This window comes from Cavia porcellus, unplaced genomic scaffold (assembly GCF_034190915.1).
Source record: "Cavia porcellus strain 051 isolate PalLab524CR breed Dunkin Hartley unplaced genomic scaffold, mCavPor4.1 scaffold_6, whole genome shotgun sequence".
Classification (NCBI taxonomy): domain Eukaryota; kingdom Metazoa; phylum Chordata; class Mammalia; order Rodentia; family Caviidae; genus Cavia; species Cavia porcellus.
In genome coordinates, this window is record NW_026947489.1 from 30,217,496 (window position 1) to 30,238,300 (window position 20,805).

Here is a 20,805-nt window from a genome sequence, read left to right on the forward strand (position 1 = left end):
GTTTTGTTGCCTCTTGCTGTAGTTAAATACTTGAGACTGGGTCATTTATTTATTTATATTTATCTTTTTGAGACAAGATCTTGTTGTGCGGTTTGGGCTGAACTTGAGCTCACTTTGTAGCCCAAGCTGGCCTCAAACTCACAGCAATCCTCCTGCCTCGGTCTCCCGAGTGCTAGGATTACAGGCATGTGCCACCATGCTTGGCCAGAGACTGCGTAATTTATACAGGAAAGATGTCTATTTTGACTCATGGTTTCAGAGGCTACGATGTTTGAGATTAGGGTAGTTGCATCTGCTGTTTCAATTCATGGTGAAGAGCAGGACAAGTGGGATGCATGGAAGAGAAAACAGGAGGGCAGCCTTGCTTTATACCAACTGCCCTTACTGTACAAAATCTGCTGAGAGTGAGAACTCACCAGCTACCTCAGGTGTATCAGTCAGCAGTTACTAGAAAAATAGACATACAAATATATAAGAATTTACAAGATTAGGGTACAATGGCCACCCACAGAGTCAGACGTGGGAGCGTACAGAGGGTCTGTCCTGTGCCCTGGAGACTGCAGGATCCAGGAGAAGGTCTGGAGCTTGCTGCAGTGCCCCATGTGGGTCTGTATCAGGAGCCCAATGAGTCTCCTACAGAAGGCTGAAGAATCTACACCAGAAGGCTGAGGGTCTGCACTGGAAGCTCAAGAGTCTTTGCTAGGAGACAATGTCCAAGGTGAAGGTGATGACTAGAGCCCCTCCAAAGAAACAGAAGCAGATCTGTTCTTCTTCTTCTTCTTCTTTTTTTTTTTTTTTTTGGTCTTTTTCCTTTTTATCGGTACCAGGGATCGAACTCACGACTGCCTGCTTGCAAGGCAGGTGCTTATGCCGCTAAACTAAACCCTTATTTCCCTTTCATACCAGCCAGGCGATAAGCCCTAGGGTGAGTTTTCCACCCCTTGGGTATGGAATTGCTGAGCAGATTTAGTTCAGCTTCTTACTCAAATTGACACAATCAACCCCAACATACCAGGCTTGCAAGCTTTAATTCCTGCTAACAGTCCAATTGTCTTTCTAGGGCCAGCTTCCCCACCTCCTAACACTGCCACATGGAAGTCAAATTTCAGCAAGGTGCGGTACTTCCTATACTTTGCAACTATTTGAGGCTCTCACCTCACATAATTTAAGAGCACATTAACTTAGAAAAATCTATATGGGACTGGGCATACCTGTAATCTCAGCTACTTGGGAGGCTGAGGCGGGAGGATCACAAGTTAGAGTCCAGTCTGGACAATTTAATGAGATTGTGCCTCAAAATAAAGAATAAAAATGGCTAGAGTTGTAGGATGTAGCTCAGTGCCACAGCTCTTTTTGGTTCTATTCCCAGTACAAATAAAATAAAATAAAATAAAATTCTATGTGAACAACAGGGTAGCAGTTAGGGAGATGAAATGAAGGAGGAGGACTCCACAGATGGGGGTATGGCTCATGTTTTAGTTCAGCACAGAATAATACCTCCTGGGAGTTTCTTACATTATTTTGAAATAAACAAATAGGCGACATTGCCATCACTGAAAAAAGAAGTAAACAATAAAAGATTATGATAATACAATATACTTGAAGGGTAAAAAAGGGTATTATTCAAGGTGAGTGACTAATTAATGCAGTTATAATGCTGGCAAAAGTATCTGTGAGGGGCAAGAGCATGACAGGTTATACCAACACGAAAGTATGCGCCTCAGGAAGGATGCCATTTGCCTTGGGTTGACTTTTTCCCTCCGCATGCCATGGTAGAAGAGAAATCTGTAAGGCAAGAGGATGCAATGTTTCCTTTTCTGTTTAGTTTTTGTCATGCAAAGAGCCTGAGGGCTGTCTTCTGGGGTATTGTTGCCACCCGACAAATTCAGCAAATAAATTGCAGACTCTCGAGTGCTGTGAGCAATGAGTTGCAGGCAAATATCCAATGGCAAGTAGAAAGCAGCCAGTGGATTGTTCACTTGGGATAAGCCTGTGCCAAAAGAAAATATGGCATGAACAGAAAAGTGGTGACAGGAAAGTAAAAAGCACTGTGTCACATGTGCTTTGAAATTTTTTTTTTTTTTTTTGGTACCGGGGATCAAACTCATGATTATGCACTTGTAAGGCAGGTGCTTATACCGCTTAGCTAAATCCCCAGCCCCACTCCCACTGAGTCCGTAGATATGATAGATAGGGCACTGAATCATTTTAGGAGCTGTCACCATGGCTGTTCCAGAATGTACTCTGTTCTAAATTACATTTATGAGATGTAGTACATATTTGTGAATCCTTCCTAAGGTTTGAGTATAGCAAAGATGATGGAAAGTCAGGCCAGGAGATTCTCTTAGAACATTAAAGATTCTCTAATTCTCTTAGAGCATTAAAGATTCCCTGGGTTTTGTCTTTTCCACCTCTTAGGACAATAAAAGAAGGAATGGCTTTGGGGTGCTGTCCAAACTTAAATGAGTGAAAGGGAGTGATTTCCTCAGCTCCCTGTTCTAACTGCACTAGTCTGACAGTGGAAAGCTTGGTTGGAGGCCACTTTCTGACACCTGTAACCTGGACACTCTTCCATCAGGTCCTGTGGTCACTCCACTTGGAGCAAGTCATCAGCATTCGTCCCATCCCTGCCTCATTGTCCCACTGCAACACATAACTTTGTTTGCTCATGCTCAGGAATTTTGCTATACCAACAGGGATATGCTAATGGCATTTTCTTTAGTTCCTTTCTACGGGCTCACAATTCCCCCCTGTTCTTCTCCTCTGTGTTCCACTTCCCCAGACTCCCTACCTTTTATCTGTTTCTAGCAGTCTCATGCTGGGCTGTACCTTGTGACAATAAGGTATAAACAGGAAGACAAAAACTGACATGCTAGAGCTGAGGATGTGAGTCAGTGGTAGAGTGCTTACCTAGCACGTACAAAGTCATTGGTTGGATCCCCAGTACACAAGAAAAAAGGCTCGGATTCCACCAAGCACAATGTACATACAGGTCATCCTAACTACTGTAGAGGCTGAGGCATAAGTATTACCCCAACTTTGAGGTCAGCCTGGGCCACATAGTAAGATCCTGTCTAAAAACAAAAACAAACAAACAAAAAACAAACCTTAGAATGTTGTAAACAGAGCTTGATGGTTGATTCTGGTCAGAACTCAAAAGACCCTGAATGCTGATAAGAATGTGGACAGTAACAGCCAGCCCAGGTTTCATTTGGGATAAAGGGCTCCATTGGCATTTGGACTAAATATCTGAAAAAAAAACCCAAAAAACAAAAATTAATAACACTAATCTCCTATGTCCTGAAAATCTGTGGGAGACTGGGATTAAGGATAATGGATTAACTGACCTGGTGAAGGAAATTTCAAAATAGCACAACATTCAGGCTGCAGCATGGGTACCACTGGCTGATTTTAGTCATACTTAATAGTGAGACTCTGAGGCAAAAAGTAGAGTGAAAAAATTGAAAAATTTAAAATTTGGCCCAGAAGGAACAAGTTGTGAAGTTGGGACAAAGAAGATTTGACTGAGCTGGGCGTGTGAGCTGGTGGCACACATCTATAATCCCAAAATAAAGTGACATCCTGCCTAAAAAAATATGACTGCTGAAGAGGTTAGTGTTATTAAAATAGCTTATTAGTGTTATTGAAAAGAACTAGGTGCAAGGAACAGGAACAAAAAAAAAGATTCATTGAGAGCATCTCAGAATTAGGAAGACACCACCATCACCAACTCAACGATGCAAAAGTATCAACCCCTTTTTTGTTAAAAGAGTCCATAAGGCCACTGCTCAAGAAGAATCTCCTAAGGAATCGATTCCCTAGGATTCATTTAACGGTGACCAGTCATCCAGGCCCTTAGAGACCACTGTAGCCATAGATGAAGGGTGACTGGCTACTGCCTTCATAGAGAACAGACCCTGGAATTGTCTGAGTGATGCTGACTTTATTAGAATACAAGAGTTGTGGGGTCAGGTAGGCTTCCACTCAGATTTCAAAGGAAGACTTGGGAGTTAGGAAAACAGTCTCTCAAGGGACAATGCCTGAAGCTGTGAAAATAAAGTCAAAGGTGCAGTGGAGACCCCAGAAGGTGGAGACTCCAGGAAGGTGGAATATCTGCTTAGGAAAGCTGCAGGTTTTATCCAGCTCAAGAGAGAGGGCAGGTCAGGTGTCGTGATGCACATCTATAATCCCAACTTTCAGAAGGCTGAGGCAAGAAGATTGCTGTGAGTTCAAGACCAACCTCGGCTACATAGTAAGTTCAAGGAAGCCTGAAGTACATAGTGAAGCCCTGTCTCCAAGATAGATAGATTGATAGATAGATAGAGAACTTTTGGACTGCAACCAGCAAGGCCCTGGGGGTGGGGCTGCTGGCATCTCATAGCCATGTGCCCTGGATGCCAGACATGGAGCCACAAGACTTAACATTTGGGAGCTGGGGATTTAGCTCAGCGGCATAAGCGCTTGCCTTGCAAGCAGGCAGTCGTGAGTTCAATTCCCAGTACTAATAAAAAAAGGAAAAAAACCAAAAAAAAAAGACTTAACATTTGCCCTGCCAAGTTTCAGTTTTGCTTTTGTCCAATTCTGTTCTATTCTCTCTTCCCTTTTGGAATGATTAATGTTTACCCTATGCCATTGTACTTTGGGATTATGAAACTTGTCTTTATTTTTACAGAGGTTTACAGCCCAGATTTTGCCTCTTGTCTCAGAAGAGACTTGGACTTTTGAAAAATGCTGGAACTATTGAGACTTTTGAGAAGGGGTTATTGGATTTTCATTTGTATACGAGGCTGTTGTATCATTTTGATTAAAGTTATGACCTTATGTTTATTTGGGGATTATGTATGGCTTAAGGAAATATGTTTAGGTGTCAAACTGACAAAGGGTGTGATGTGATAGTTTAGCTTTATTGTGTTAATTTGATTGATTTGGGATCCACTCAGAGAATTAGTGGAGGACACTTCTGGGTGTGTTTGGATGGATCATGAAGTTTGGGGTCTATATTATGGTTTGTGTTGAAATGGCTCCCTCTCCCAAAGCCTCATGTGGTCATAGGGTTTTTTGAGAGATGGCTGGGTCTTGAGTGTGTGATGTAGGGATTAAGGGTGTGGAATTACTAATCAGTCCACTGATTGGTTTGTCATTACCTGAATTCCAGCAGTCTGGTTAAGATTTAAAGGCAGAAAGATGCTGTTAAAAATCTCCTGTCGCTTTTGCTGTCTCTTGCTGCTATGAATGATTGATTATCCCTCTGCCATATGCCACCCTTCCTTGGAGGCAGCGGATTATGGACTGAAGCTTCTACAAACTGTGAGCTAAGTAAAGCTCTGCTGTCTTCACTTGTGGGTACTGGGTGTTTTGTCTCAGCAATGAGAAAGGCAGCTAAAATAGCTTGTGTCTGGCTTACCACCCCTTCTTTGACATTGTTCCTCTGTGCTGCTTCCTGACCACCACAAACTTAGCAGTTTTGCTCTGCCATGCCCTTCTGCTACTGATTTTCTTGCCTTGGAGCCAGCTAACCATGGCCTAAGTCCCCCCAAACAATGGCCCAAATTAAATCTCTCCACCTTTAAATTATGGGTATCAGGTATTGTCTCTCAGCAACAAGAAAGCTAATACACAGGCCCCGTTCAGAGTATGCGGGATTTGCTCTACAAAGACCTCAAGAATGCAAAACTCAGGAGTGCTTGGCTGCCAACTTCTATTTAGCCTTATGAATTTTCTCTTAAGGCCTTTACCAAAAGCTGTGTAGAAAGCTCTTCATCTAAGCAGAGGCACCAGCCACAGTACTTACCTATACCACCAAAGATTTGGACACCTCACCTGTTGCAGTGATAATAGCCCCTGAGGCTCAGAGACTCTCTGGATATCTGGATCCCAGGAACATTGCAGACTGCAAAGAAGTTTACCTCCCACTTTGGAAATCAGTGTACCATGGTGGGGAGAGACAGACAAGCTGAGGCCCAGGCAGCCTGCATGGAATAGGAAAATGCAGTTTCTTTACAGGCTAAATTCTATCTTAACCTGTTCTGTTGCCAATAGCACAACTACAAAATGGGTGAGGTATAAAGAAAAGAACCTTTTTCTGGCCCATACTTCTGGAAATCCAAGGTTGAGGGGTCAAAGCTGGTAACAGACTTCTTGCTGGTAGACTCCTGAGGTGGTGCAGCGCATCATACGGCAAGACACAGGGAGTGTGGTGTCTTCTCACTCCCTCTTACAAAACCAGCAGAACTCAACTTTTCAGATTTCAAGATTGAATGATCTTGTCTAATCCTAGCCAAATCCCCAAAGTTCTACCCCTAAACATATAATTAGGTTAACTTCCACTCTTCTAAAATTTCATAATGGGGGTTAAATTTCAATGCATGAAACTTTGGGGGATAAACTCAAACCATACTCCACTTCCATACAGTGGAATCACAATGGTAGGGCCAGTCTGGAATTACCTACAAGACTTATGTGTATTACAGAATCGGACTGTCCTAGGCAAGTTCAGTCGTGTGGCTTCCTAGCTCTGGGGGTGGTCCCCCTCCTGCTAGCTCTCCATATCTCTGGGGAAATGGGACACAGTCCAGGCTAATACAGCCATTCTCAGAAAATCAGTTGGCTGGCCTGCTTTCTGGGTCTGCCTCTCAGGCACTGAGTCACAAGGCCCACAGCCCTTTCTGCTTGATAATACTCCTTGTGCTGAAGACTACTTTGATATTGATATGATCATTTCAGTTTCTCATGATTAGTATTTGTGCTGTATATATATATTTGCATCCTTTTACATCCTTGACTTTACCATTTAAAGTGCATGTTCCTAAACCTTACTATTTGTTTTTGAGGTGTTGGGGATTAAACCAAGGATCTCATATATGCTAACCACACACACTATTAGTTTTTTTTTTAACTGTACATATTTGTTTAATTTTAGTGATTAAAGAGGCACAATATGCCTCTTTAATCTACCATTTATTTTATTTTATTTTGATACTGGGAATTGAACTCATGACCTTGCACTTGCCAGGCAGGTGCTGTGCCACTGAGCTATATCACTGGGCCTTGCTACCATTTCTTTTGTATTGTTTGTTTGGGACTTTTGTTTTGTTTTGAGACAGGGTCTCATTATGTAGCTCAAGCTACCCTTGAATTCACTATGTTACCCAGACTGACCTTGAACTCTTCTTGCCTCAGCCTCCTGAGTTCTAGGATTACAAAGATGTGCCACCATGCCTGATTGCTATCATTTCTTTTGCATACACATTATACCACTTTGCAAATAGTGTAAGAGGTGCACTATACTTTAATATAGCCCTTGCCACTCTCTATTACTGTTACATGTTTTACTTCTATACATGTAATACAGCCCATAATACATGATAACTATTTATGTTTTAAAAGGTTGATTGTAAGAGAGGCATGGTGGCATACTCCTGTAATCCCAGCACTCTTAGAGGCTGAGGCAGGAAGATTGCAAGTCCAAAATAATTTAACAAGACTCCATGTCAAAATAAAAAGGGCTGGGAATGTGCCTTAGTGCAAAGGTCCTGGGTTCAATCCTTAACACTAAAAAACAAACAAAAAAATTATGCATATATAAAAATAGTATTTTCCCTCCAAGACAGAGTTTTACCTAGGCTGGTTTGAAAACTCTGAGCTCAAGGGATCCTCCTGTATCAGTATCCCAAATAGATAGGACCACAGGCATACACCACTATTTTTTTTTAAATTGTAAACAGGAGAAAACCAAGGAAAATAAAACAGAATAAAACCAACCAAAACAAACCATTGTAAGTGATACAGAACTTCAAAACAATACAAATGCCTCTTGTTGTCTTCAAAATAGCTGGAGATACCTTCAGACATAGTAAAAAATCAAATAGAAAAGAACAGAATAGAAACAATAAAAACAAAACAATGAATGCAATAAAAGACTTCAAAATAAGATAATAGTATATCTAAAATGGTTACCATAATATATCTTGCTATCTTTGAAATAGCTGCTCATGCCATCAGATATAATAAAATCAAACAGAACAAAACCCAACTCAACAAAACAATGAAAGTGATACAGGACTTCAAAACAAGATAATAAGGAATTAACAGAAGGAGATTCTGCATAGATGCCACACTGGGTACCATTATCCTCTAAATAGATGTGGATTTCGAACCGCAGACCTGACGCTCTCAGACCAGAAGGGCTAAATATCCTCTGAATAGATGATCAGACCACCGGCTCTAGACCTGCAAGGTCAGTGAAACCCCAAACACCACAAGCATCAAATTGCATTTCACCTCAATAGCTATCATGGCAGCCTGAGTTTCTCTGGATCAGCTGGTCGCTTATGGGGATTGGGGGGCCCAGTATAGGCAGGGCTTGCTTCTTGGTGAATCCTTGTTCCCTCCCCCTGCAGTCTGCAAATGGTGCTGACTCACAGAGAAAGGCTTGGGTCTGAAAATAGTCTTTTCTATTTACCACTATTTGCCATTTCCAGTGCTTCTTTTCAACTGGTAGATCTGAGTTTCCAACTTGTATTATTTCTCTTCAGCTTGAAGAGCCCTCTTTAGTATTCATTATTATTATTGGTGTTATTATTTCAGATAGGGTCCTTCTGTGTTGCCCTGACTAGTTGGCCTTGAACTTCTGGGCTCAAACAGTTCTGTCTCAATCTCCTGAGTAGCTGGAAATAGAGGCCCCCAGCAGGCTCCTTTAGTATTCCTTAAAGTACAGATCTAGTGGAAATTACTTCTCTTAGCATTTGTTTATCTGAAAATGTCATTTCTTTTTAACTTTTAAAATCTATTTATGTACTACAAATAACAATCGATCAAAATATCTATTTTTCTTTGAATGAGAATTCTGGGTTCTCTGGGGCTTTCCCCCCCTTATATATTCTTCCAAAGTGTTTTAGCCTGTATTCTTTTGTTGTTGCCGCTGCTATTTTGTTGCCTGGAGTCAAATGCAGAGCCTCAAGCTTCCCAGGCAGGTACTTGTGCCACTGAGCTAGAGTCCCAGCCCTAGCTTATGCTGTTTTTAAAAGGAGGTTAGACATCATTCCTTTCATAATGTTCCTCCCCACCCCTTCTGGCTGCTTTTAACATTTTCTTCTTGTCTTTGGTTTTCAACAATTTCACAAATACATCCAGGTGTGTTTTTCTTTGTATTTATCCTTCTTGGAATTTCATGAACTTTCTGAATATGTAAGTTGATACTTTTCATTAAATTTTAATTTAGGGGCTCTTATTTTCTCAGAAAAACTGTCGGCCCTTTGTTCTTCTTGTTTTCTGGCATTCTAATTATATTTATATTAGGCCATTTGATATTATACCACGTGTATTTTTTTTCTGTCTTTGTTTCAGTCTGGATAATTTGATTGATGCATCTTTAAGTTCATTAATTACTTTTCTTGTAGTAATGAGAACTGAACAAAGCCCTTTCCCTTTTTACTTTGAGATAAGATCTTGCTAAATTACACAGACTGGGCACAAACTTGTGATTCACCTGCCTCAGCCTCCTATAGTGATAGAATTACAGATGTGTGCCACCCTGTTGGCCTCATGTAGATGCTTTCTTTCTGCTATCTAATCTATTACTAAGCTTATTAATGAGTTTTTATCTCTCTCTCTTTTTTTTTAGTTCTAGGCTTTCTGTTTGATTCTTTTTAAAGTTGATGTTTCTCTAACCCTTCTAATCAACTGTCATAGCCATCTTTTCTTGTGAAAGTTAACATATTTATATTAATACAATTTTAAAGTTTCTCTTGTCTGTTAACTTCAATAACTAGATCATTTGTGAGTCTCCTTTTCTGTTTTTTTTTTTGATTATGGGTGACATATTCTTCAATCTTCATGTGCTTTTCTTTTATAGTTATAGCATATAGTATATGCTATACTCTCAGCACTTGGAGAGGCTGAGGCAGAAAGATCACCAATCTGAGCCCAGGCTGGGCTGCTTAGCAACCTAGCAAGGTCTTGTCTCACAATAAAAATTTTAAAAAGGGAGGCTGAGGCTGTAGCTTGGAGAGTAGGTCCTGGGTTCAATCCTCAGTATAACACATGAAAAACAACAATAGAGATTAAAATATAGACTTTAGGAATTTTTTCCCCTCTGAAGATTTAATCTTCTGTTTGATGCTTGATTTGAGAAGCTGATTTTTTTTTTTTTTTTTTTTTTTTTTTTTGTACTGAGGATTGAACTGAGGACCTTGCACTTGCCAGGAAAGTGCTTATGCCGCTGAGCTAAATCCCCAGCCCAAGAAGCTCATCATTTAGATTGCTCTAATACTGGATCTTGAGCTGGACTATGGTTTTAATTAGGTTCTGTTTATCTCTGGTTAGCCAAATCCAAAAACTTCTTCCTCCTTTTTACGTTTTTGAGTATTTGAGGTGAGAAGGGGTAGGGTATAGATTTAGATCATCTTAATTTGTCCTTGGGCTCAACCCCTGGGCTCAACTGGGCCCAGACAGTAAGAACTGTAAAAATGTGCGGGACAATGTCACTTAGTCTCTGCTTTCTAGTCTCTTCTCCATGACTACTTCTGTGGCAAAATACAGGTGCTGGGAGGAGGCTAGATATGGAGATTATTAGGCCAAGTGGTCTGTTTTTATGGTAGGCTTCCACATCCCAATCTGTTGTGCCAGCCCACATCATTAGTTTATTTCTTCTCATCCTTATCAAATTTGTCTATGGCATGACATAGCTCCATCTGCCATCTGCCTAGACCCAGGCCAGCCACATCCTCAGGTACAGAAGCTGCTGTTACCTTCTGTACATCTATAAAGAGTTTGCTTCTAGCTGAGCGTGGTGGCACACATTTTTATAATCCCAGTACTCTGGGAGGTTAGGCAGGAGAATCGCAGATTCCAATCCAATCTGGGAAATTTAGCAAGATGCTGTCTAAAAAAAGGTTTACTTCTTCCTGAAATCCATCGAGGCTTCCATGTATCCACTGATCTTTTCTAGTCCAATAGAAAAGTTTGAATTTTATTTTTGTTTAGATATGGCGCGGGGGGGGGGTGTGTGTGTTGGTACCATTGTAGCAAAGGCCTTTCACATCTTTCCACATCCTAACTAGCAGCTAACTCTCCCTGATGTTAGAAGAGCAAGAAGGAGGTCCATGTGGCTGGAGCAGGATGAATGAAAAGAAGAGGGAGAGGTGAAGTCTGAGAGGCAATCAGGAGCCAGTTCACGCTCAACTTTGTAGGTCACAGGCAAGATTTGGGCTGTTACTTTGCATGAGATGGGAAATAAATGAATGATGGGCAGCAGAGGACTGATGAGATCTGGTATAGGTTTTAATGGGCTCACTCTGGCCTGCTGAGATGAGCGTAGACTGTAAGGGGCCAGGGAAGCAACAAGGAGGTCAGGCAACAGGTGAGGGTGGCTGAGACTTGTGTGCCTATGGGCTTGTGGGGACGGAGCGTCAAAGACTGGATACGTTTTGGAGCAGAGACAAAGGGTTTGCTGGGAGACTGGATATCAAGTATGAAAAGAAGAGTTGAAAATAACTTCCAAGTCTTGATCTGAGCACACTCAAGTGTGGAGTTGCCTGGTTGAAACAAAAAGATTGAGCAGGACCAGTAACTTAGACATTTGTGCATAGAGAGCAAACTACCATTCTTTAGTTTTTAAAGACTAGACATTTATTTTCTCATTTTTGGAGGCTGGGAAGCCCAAGATCAAGGCAGCATCACCTGGCGGGTGTCTTCTTGCTGTATCAATCTACAGTGGAAATAGGACAGGAGACAGGAAGAGGGGCCTGCGCTGACCCCTCACCCCGTATTTTTGTGATATCAGGGATTGAATCCAGGCCACTGTGCATCTAGGTGAGTGCTCTGTCGCTGAAGGTTTTGTGCATGCCAGGCAAGTACTCTACCACCAAGCCATAGCCACGACTCTGAACTCGTCCTTCCCAAGCAGTACCAATCCTACCCGTCATGGCACAACCACTTCCTAATACTGCTATGACAACAATTAAATTTCAGTGTGAGTTCTAAAGTGGGCAAACACTCCACTATAGCAAGCAGGCTTGTGGAAAGCACACCTTATTTATCCAGGTGGAGATCCTGACTAGGCACTTGGTGGTATATATAAATCTGCAGCTCAGGAAAGAGAAATGGTCTAGGCCATTGATCTGGTTTTACATAGTGATAACTAACACTCCCTGTGCCAGGAACTGTATTATATTCTTACCCATGTGAACCATTTACACCTCACAACTAAGACTGATGTTCCGTTACTGTTACTTATGATAAGGAAGTATGTTAGCTTGCTGGGATTGTCAGAACCAACTATCACAGAACATGTGGTTTAAACAACAGAGGCTCCTTTCTTTCTTTGGCTTGCAGCTGGCTGTCTGCAGAACATGTCCTCACCTGGCCTGTCCACATGTATCCTGGTATCTCTCCATGTCTTAATCATTTTGCTGTTGTTTTGAGACATGCTCTTGCCTAAGACAGCCTCAAACTCCTTGGCTCAAATGATTCTCTTGCCTCAGCCTCCTAAGTAGGTGGGACTACAGGTATGTGCTCTGCACCCAGCTTAATGCTGCTTTCATAAGCATACTAATCATCTTGGGTTAGGGCCCATCTGTATGATCCTATGTTAGTTTATCTATTTAATGGCCCATTTCCAAATACAGTCACATTCTGCTGTTCTAGGGGATAAGACTTCAACATGAATTTGGGGAGGGCTACAGAGCACGTATCAGTCTGTAACAGGACAGGTACAGAGATTAGGAAGTGTTCATGGGGTCACATAGTAGTAAGTGGTGGAACCAGGGTTTGAATTTACAGGTCTAATTCACAGCCTACTTTATTAACTATATTCTGTATTCCTAAATAATGATATTCATACCTTGGTGGGGTTTAGTCTGCACCTGTCACAGCACTATGCATCTTTACAGTCTCTTATCTGAATCGTTGAGCTACATAACAAGGTCACAGGCCATGCATTTTGCTATGACCTTAAGCAGGATCTGAACCAGTACTTCATAAATAAATAAATATTAATTTGGGATAAAATAGAAGAGAAAAATATTCTATTAGAATAGAAAAAAATAGATGGACTGGAGATTTAGTTCAGTGGCATAAGTGCCTGTCCGGCAAGCGTGAGGTCATGGGTACAAAAATGAAAAAAAATAAAAATAAAAAAATTAGTATACTCTATTAGAATAGAAAAATGGTTAAGAATAACCCCTTCAGTGGGATAGAAACCACAAATAGTTTCACTTGCTCATTTATTTTCGTTTCACATCATTTTAAGCAGGCCTTAATGCCAAATGTATAAAATGATTATTTGTGTCATTTTATTTTCAGAGCTGTGGGATTTCAGATAAGGCATTGTGGACATGAACTTGCAATTCGCTACTCTGTGTCTGCAACTGTCCTCTTTAGTAAAGCTTGTACCTGACCCGCTGATTCTACTTTAACCCCCTAGCAGTCCCAGGCATAATAGTAGGTGGCTGGTGATGGCCAACCACCCATGTACTTTGTGAAGCCCCTCCTATGGCACAGAGGAATGAACAGAAGTAGAAGGGGGAAGTTTGGGCCCAAGGCTTTCACCCCAGGAAGAAATAAACCCTGGATCCTTGTGGGAGATTGTGACTGAACCAGACACCAGAGAAGCTAGAGCTACAGGGAAGGCTGCAGTCTCTTTCTCCAGTGCTTTCCTCTGGCAACAGCTGTGTCTTTCATTTTTCCCCCTGGTACTGGGCATTCAACCCAGGGCCTCATGCATGTTAGCCCAGTGATTAATCACTGAGCCACAACCTCAGACCTAACGCTGTGTCATAAGAGGACCTTCGAGTATTCCACTTGTGGGATCTGTAGGACTCAGCATGGGCTGTGGAAGCACAGAGATTAGTGCGTCCTTTTCAAGACCTTCCAGTGGACACTCTTGTAAAGAATAACAGCTGTACCTGTGCCCATTATTAATGGCTCTGGCCTGATGATAGCACAGGACCCAGCAACTTACCCATAGCTGGACTCTATCCTCAGGAGACCAGGTAACTCAAAGGCTAAAGGTTAGCTGAAGCTGACTGTGGTGGCACATGCTTGTAATCCCACAACTCAGGAGGGTGAGGTGGGAGGACTACCATGACTTTCAAGGCCAGCTGGGCTATGTAGTCAGTTCAAGGTCAGCCTGAATTACAGAGCAAGAACTTGTCTCAGAAAAATAAAAAAGCTTAGCTGGGCATGGTGGTGAATTCCCGTAATCCCAGCACCCTGAGAGGGACTGGGGCAGGAGGACTGGGAAGTTGAGCCCAATTTGGGCAACTTAATGACTTTGGTGAGACACTGTCAAAATAAAAAACAGAAAAAGATCTGGGGATGTAGTTCAGCTTGAAGGCGCTGGGTTCAACTTCTAGTATGAAAAAAACAAAACAAAACAGAACTGTTTAGGTCCTTGAGAGTGGAATTTAAGGCCAAAGGTCAGGATAGTCCAGACTTCCCTCTAACCCAGCAAGGTTCCAGCACAGCTGTGAGTGCCACCACACACTGTCCCCTCCCATTTCCTCCTCTCACTGCTTTGCTTCTAGGGCAGGGCTCTGAAGGACAGCTCATTAGACGAAGAGAGCCAGTAGAAATCCAAACTGCAGAACAATCTGTCTGGCTTTCTCCTGGAGCCAGGCCAGCCAGCAAGGACCAGAGAACAAAGGGCTCTGCAGACATAGGAAGAAAACAGTGTGGAACATTGGTGGTGTACTTTAAAGCAGGTGGAATGGATCAGTGCCAAGCTCTCTCCCACTCCCTGTTTCTGTCTCTCTGCCTGTCCTCTTGGCAATTTCCTTACAAGGCTCCATACTGCTGGTTCACTCTTGGCTGTCTGCCCTCCTGTAGCTGCTATGCAGATGCTCCTGAGTGGTTGAATACTGCCAAAGGTGCATATGCCCAGCAATGCAACTTTTCTTCCCAGATACAGGGAGTTGTCTGAAGTCTGAGGATCCTCTGGGTCTCCGGCAGGAAGGTGTGAACCACAGTCTTCCCTGGATGTTGAGGGGGAGGAAGAAGAAGTTGAGCTGATAGCTCAGAGAGGAGGACATCAGTTCTCTGAGGCACTGGCCCTCTGGCCCTTACTTCAGGGAGGTCCCAGAGCAGTGGCTACTTCTGCACTGCAGCCCAGCCCTGCCTTGCCCTGCCCTGCCCTGTGGTCCTGCCTCCCACTTCCCACAGGCTACCTGGTAATACAGTATTGGAGTTGATTGCAATTATTGTTGGGTGCCTTAATTAATTCATTTTTCAGGTTTGCTTCTATATATATGCAAATATATGCAAATAAGGGCACTACCTTTGGGTATTCCAAGAGGATATTTTATTCAGATTTCTCAGACTGGGAATGTGAGGTATATATGGGCATTCCAGAGAACAAGAAGATTGCAAAGATGGGACCTTTTCATTTTAAGACAACAGCCCATTTTCCTTGTAATTCCTTTCCTTTTTTCATCTAGAAATTCAGCCCTCAATGCTGTGAGAAAATCAGGAAAAGTGACACTATCTTTTTGTCTGTTTTCCTTTCTGAGATAGTCTTGCCATATTGTCCAGGCTGGCCTTCAACTGTCAATTCTCCTGCTTCAACCTCCTAAATGCTGGGATTGCCGATGTGTGCCACCACACCCAGCTGGACCCAAATTTAAAAAATGAAAGCCTGGAAGAAAAGGAAAGCTTTCAGAAGAATAGGTTCAGTCTGTGAGACAGGACTCACAGATTGTCATAGTAATTTTTACAATAATTTTAGAATGTTAACAAAAAGAGAAATGAGAGGCCATTATTTTGGACTGAGCTGCCCATGAACCCCTGCAGATTGGATACAAACAAAATGGAGTCTCTGGGGGCTGGGGATTTAGCTCAGCGGCATAAGCGCCTGCCTTGCAAGCAGGCGGTTGTGAGTTCGATCCCTGGTACCGATAAAAATGAAAAAGACAAAAAAAAAAAAAAAAGACAAACTAAAATGGAGTCTCTTGTGCTAAATGCCACGTAATCAAAGTGAAACTCTGAGGACGCAGGCAGATCTTTAGATAGGCCAGGATTCCCCAAAAACTGGAGATCCCAGCCTACCTGTGTCAGTTAATAAGAAAGTCCCACTAGTTCCTTCCCTTTAACCCTTGTAGAGAAAGTAACCTGATGTTAAGCAACCAGTTTTTTCTTAATCGTTTCCTTGTTTCCACCTCACAAAACCCACTGTTGTACTGTCACCCAGGGGGACCTCATTCTATTTTGTATAATTCACAAATCACAAGTAAAAGCCAACTGTATCTATAACTAAGTTTGTTGTCTTTTGACAAGAAATACACTTTATGTTCTGTTATCTGAGTTTCTAAATTAGGTACTGAAAGTGGATTAAGCCATACATTTACTGCAATCTTATCTGGGAATTACCAGATAAGTATTTAATACATAAATACTTAATTAGTGCAGACACACTGAGACAAGGGATACTCCGCTCCTTCCCGTTTTGGGAAGGGAAGGGAAACTATCATTTCCTAAGCAGCTACATGGTTGTTATCAGGCTGAGGACTTGGGCACTTACCATGTAGTTTGATCTCCATGTTTTTGTAAACAGTGAAGAAACAGGGACCTGAAGAAGTTCCATAATTTACAAAGGGCACAACAAGATCTCCATCTGTGCCTGAAGGTCCCACACTCAACCTTGGTTCAAGGGTAGCTACTGTCCTAAACAACCTACAGCACCCACAGGCCAGTGGCAGACCCTGCTAATCACAGACAAGACTGGTCAAAAGACCATAGCTCCCCGAGACCAAATCTTACACAACCACTTGTACAGGACGGCACACAAGCTCTAGGTTCCTGGCTCTGGCTTCCATTTCACTTCCCGTAACTCCACTGAACCCCACCCAAGGTTCTCTTTCTATCTGAGAAACTGTTCTGGACTTTGGGGACACCAAGCTAGGCTGTGTGACCAATGCGGGTGTGTGTAGGGGGCAGGGGAGGCCACAGGATCCGGCTCAGGAAGCCAAGGTGCACAGCTGGGACTCATAACGGCTCTACTTTGTTAAATGAATAAGTAAAGGGTCTGGGTGTGCAAGACTCCCCAAAGCAGATGCCTCCTTGTCCTCCAGAGTGAATTTACCGCTAAGTGATTACAAAGAAATACCAGGCTCAAACTCTTAGCTTCTTTTCTCCCCTGTGTCAGTCTGGCTAGGGGGCCAGAGCAGGATTCATGGTGACATGAGCCTGATTTGTCTTCTTGCAGGGCAGATGTGAGATGAGGAAGGCATGATGGACAATGGGTATTTTAGGATCTCTTCTGTAAACAACATTGGAAATTTTACTAATTTAAAAGGGCTGCTGGAAGTTTAGCTCAGCAGCGTAAATGCCTGCTTGATAAACGCAAGGTCATGAGTTTGATCCCTGGTACCAGAAAAAAAATAAATAAGTAAATAAAAGGGCTTTTTTTTTTGTTTTGTTTTGGTACCAGGTATTGAACTCACGACCTTGCTTTTGCCAGGCAGGCGCTGTGCTGCTGAGCTACATCCCCAGCCCTTGTTTGCTTGTTTTTCAGAACGGGCCTCACTATGTAGTCCAGGCTGGCCTTGAACCCACTATGGAGCCCAACTGACCTTGAACGCATGGTTATCCTCCTGCCTCAGCCTCCTGAGAGATTACAAGCATATACCACCACACCCAGGTAATTTACAAGTTTGAATTTTCTGTTCTTCTAAAGCTTTTCCTAGGGAAATATTTCTAAACCCCAGACACAAATGTGGGTAACCTAGGAAACTTAAACAATTCTAATGTTTATGGTTATGTGTGTCACATGCCTATAATCCTAGCACTTGGGAGGCTGAGGCAGGAGGACTGTCATGAGTTCTAGCCCAGTCTAGGCAACATAGTGATTTCAAGACCAGCCTGAACTGTATAAGGAAATCTTGTCTCAAAAGAATATGCTAATGCTCAGATTTCATCTACCAAGATTCTAATTGGTCTGGGTGGAATAAATATGGGCATCAGGAAATTTGAAAATTCCCAGGAATCATGAGTAGAGTGTCAATTTGATTTGGTTTGGGATTCATTCTAGGGATTGGTAGAGCCCACTTTTAGGTGAGTTTGGGTGGATCATGGAGATGTAACTTTGGGGTCTCTGTCTGTGTCTCTCACCCCTTCTGCTTTGTCACTGTTCCTTGGTTCTGCTTCTGGGCACCATGAACTAAGTGGCTTTGCTTTCCCATGCCTTTCTGCAAGGAATTTCTGTCCTGCTTTGGTTCAGTTTTTTTTTTTTTTTTTTTTTTCCTTGTTTTTGGTACCAAGAATTGAACTCAGGACCTTGCACTTGCCAGGTAGGTGTTTATGCCTCTGAGCTAGATCATGGACCCAGGTTCAGTTTTTTTTTTTTTTTTTTTTTTCCTCACCTCTTTAGTCTTCTTTTTTGAAATGGGAATGTTTATCCTGTACCGTTGTATATTAAGATTATATAACTTGCTTTTATTTTCACAGAGGTTCACAGCTAATAATTTACCTGAAGTCTTAGAAAAGACTACAATTTGGATTTTTGAACAATGCTGAAACTGTTGAGACAATGGGGAAGGGATCATGGCATTTTGGTTTGTAAGCAGGACAGTTGTAATGTGTTAAGCAAAATTATTAATTTGTTATTGTGGTTGCTGGGAGATTAAATAGGTAGATTTAAGGAGATGGGTTTGGGTTACAAATTGACAAGCAGTGAGTGGTTGTGTGGCTAGGGTGATTGGCTTTGAAATCCTCCCAGGGATTGGCTGAACACGTTTCTGGGTGTGTCTGGGTGAGTCATGGAGGTGTGGGCTTGGAGTCTGTATCTGGCCTCTAATCACATCTTGCTTGGTAATGTTTCCGTGCTCACTTCCTGGCCACCATGAACCAAGCTAGTTTGCTCTCTCATGTCCTCCTGCCACACTGTCTCTACCTTGCAGCTGACCATGGACTGAAACTGTGAGCAAATGAAACCTCTCTCCCTTTAAACTGTAGGTGTTGAGTATGCTGTTCACCACAAGAAAGCGGGCTAAATCACCACTTAATTCTAATGTGCAGCCAGGAGAGATCTGTGGCATTCTAATCAGCAGGCGGGCCTATTAAGACACAGGGCTGGGCCCTACCCTCTTAGCTTGTGAGTCAGTAGGTCTCAGAGAAAGTGTAGCTCAGGGGCTGAGAACCTGCCTGGCATGCATGAGATCCTAGGTTCAATCTCCAGCACTACAAAAGCATAAATGAACAATGAAAAAGCAAAAACAAAACTATTACCAGTGGGGCTGGGGATTTAGCTCAGCGTCATAAGCGCCTGCCTTGCAAGCAGGCAGTTGTGAGTTTGATCCCCGGTACTGATAAAAAGGAAAAAGACAAAAAAAAAAAAAAAAAAAAAAAACCTATTACCAGTGATCAAATACATACTTAGATTGTAGGTACTTTGGTGCCAAGAATTTTAGACAGTCTCATTTAATCCTCTAATAATTATGTTGTATAGTAACATAGACTTTTTTTTTTTTTTTTTTTGTCTTTTTCGTTTTTATCGGTACCAGGGATCGAACTCACGACTGCCTGCTTGCAAGGCAGGTGCTTATGCCGCTGAGCTAAATCCCCAGCCCCCGTAACATAGACTTTTTAACACACCACAATTTACCACTAGGTTTTACTCTCCAACTAAAATACTTTGTGAAAAGAGGTCAGTGGTTTAATCAGTCTTCTGGACTTTCCTTATCTTACGGTTGTCACATAGTGCTTAACACATAGTAAAGGAATGATTTGTTGAGCATTCTACTAGGTGTTTAGTATAATTTATTATAATTTCTACACCTCAATGATGACATAAGGAGGATGCTACAATCATCTGTGATGGGTGATATGACCAAGTTCAGAGAAGTTGACATACTATACCTAAATAGTTAGCAGGTGTCCAGTGCTAACAAATTTGTCTGATTGCAGAGCCTTGCTCTTATCCTTTTATATTGGTTTAACTGGCTTGTGGCCTAGTCTCACCGTGTTATCTATAGCCACCTAATTAAAACTCCAAGGATTTAATGAGCCCTGGGCATGACTGGAGTGGAAGAAGGGCGGGACAGGCCCTGAGAAGGCAGGTAGGAGAGGCCTCACTATGCTTCACTAATGCTCTTCCTGTGGTGTGAGGCACACAGTACATGCTCCATAAACACCTAATATAAAGGAAATTTCTTTTAAAACATCATATGTCAAAGATAGTGACAAAAACTTTAAGTATCAAAAAAATGGGATTCAGGGTATAGTTGGGAGTGTAGAGTGATTTTTTACCATTTGCAAAGCCCTGGGTTTGATCCCTAGCACCACAAGAAGAACACAACACAACACAGTACAACACAACACAACATGGCACAAGATACGCAGAGCGTACAGAAACTTTCTACCCACAGAGAATATCTACGTGATACACATGTAAGCAAAAACTTCCTTCTTGTAGACAGTGAACTCCAGGAACGTTTTCCAAGGAACCTAAATCCCAAAGCGGTATCAAGCTTCTCACCTCTGGGAGCTTCCCCAATCCAAAGCTGCGGTGCAAGGGGTTTTATCTCTGCCTCAGCCTTAAAGCTGACATAAAGTGGAGACGTCTTTTCTTTCTAAGGTTAATAAGACTTTTTGTTAAGAACTTATTCTGAGGTCCTCTTTGTGAGAAGAGTCAGGATTGAAAAAAAATTAATCTGCTCTAAAATATTTTTGACATTTTTATCCAGTTGTGAAATCCAGGATCGATCCTGATATTTAGCATTTTTTTGTCTTTATCATGAGGTCACACGCTCGACGCTGATGCAGAGGAGCCCATGAAACCTGGAATAGCCTCATGACCTGGTCTGATCTGGGGAA

The 20,805-nt window shown here is 42.2% G+C and overlaps 1 long non-coding RNA gene across 1 annotated transcript in view; it reads left to right on the forward strand.

The window, feature by feature from the left end:
- LOC111758461 (uncharacterized) overlaps positions 1-20,805 on the forward strand; it is a 135,753-nt gene that overhangs the window by 107,178 nt on the left and 7,770 nt on the right. Inside the window, exon 6 of the long non-coding RNA XR_002792639.2 lies at positions 17,507-17,632. This is a non-coding gene — a long non-coding RNA (uncharacterized LOC111758461). The remainder of the gene's footprint in view (positions 1-17,506; positions 17,633-20,805) is intronic.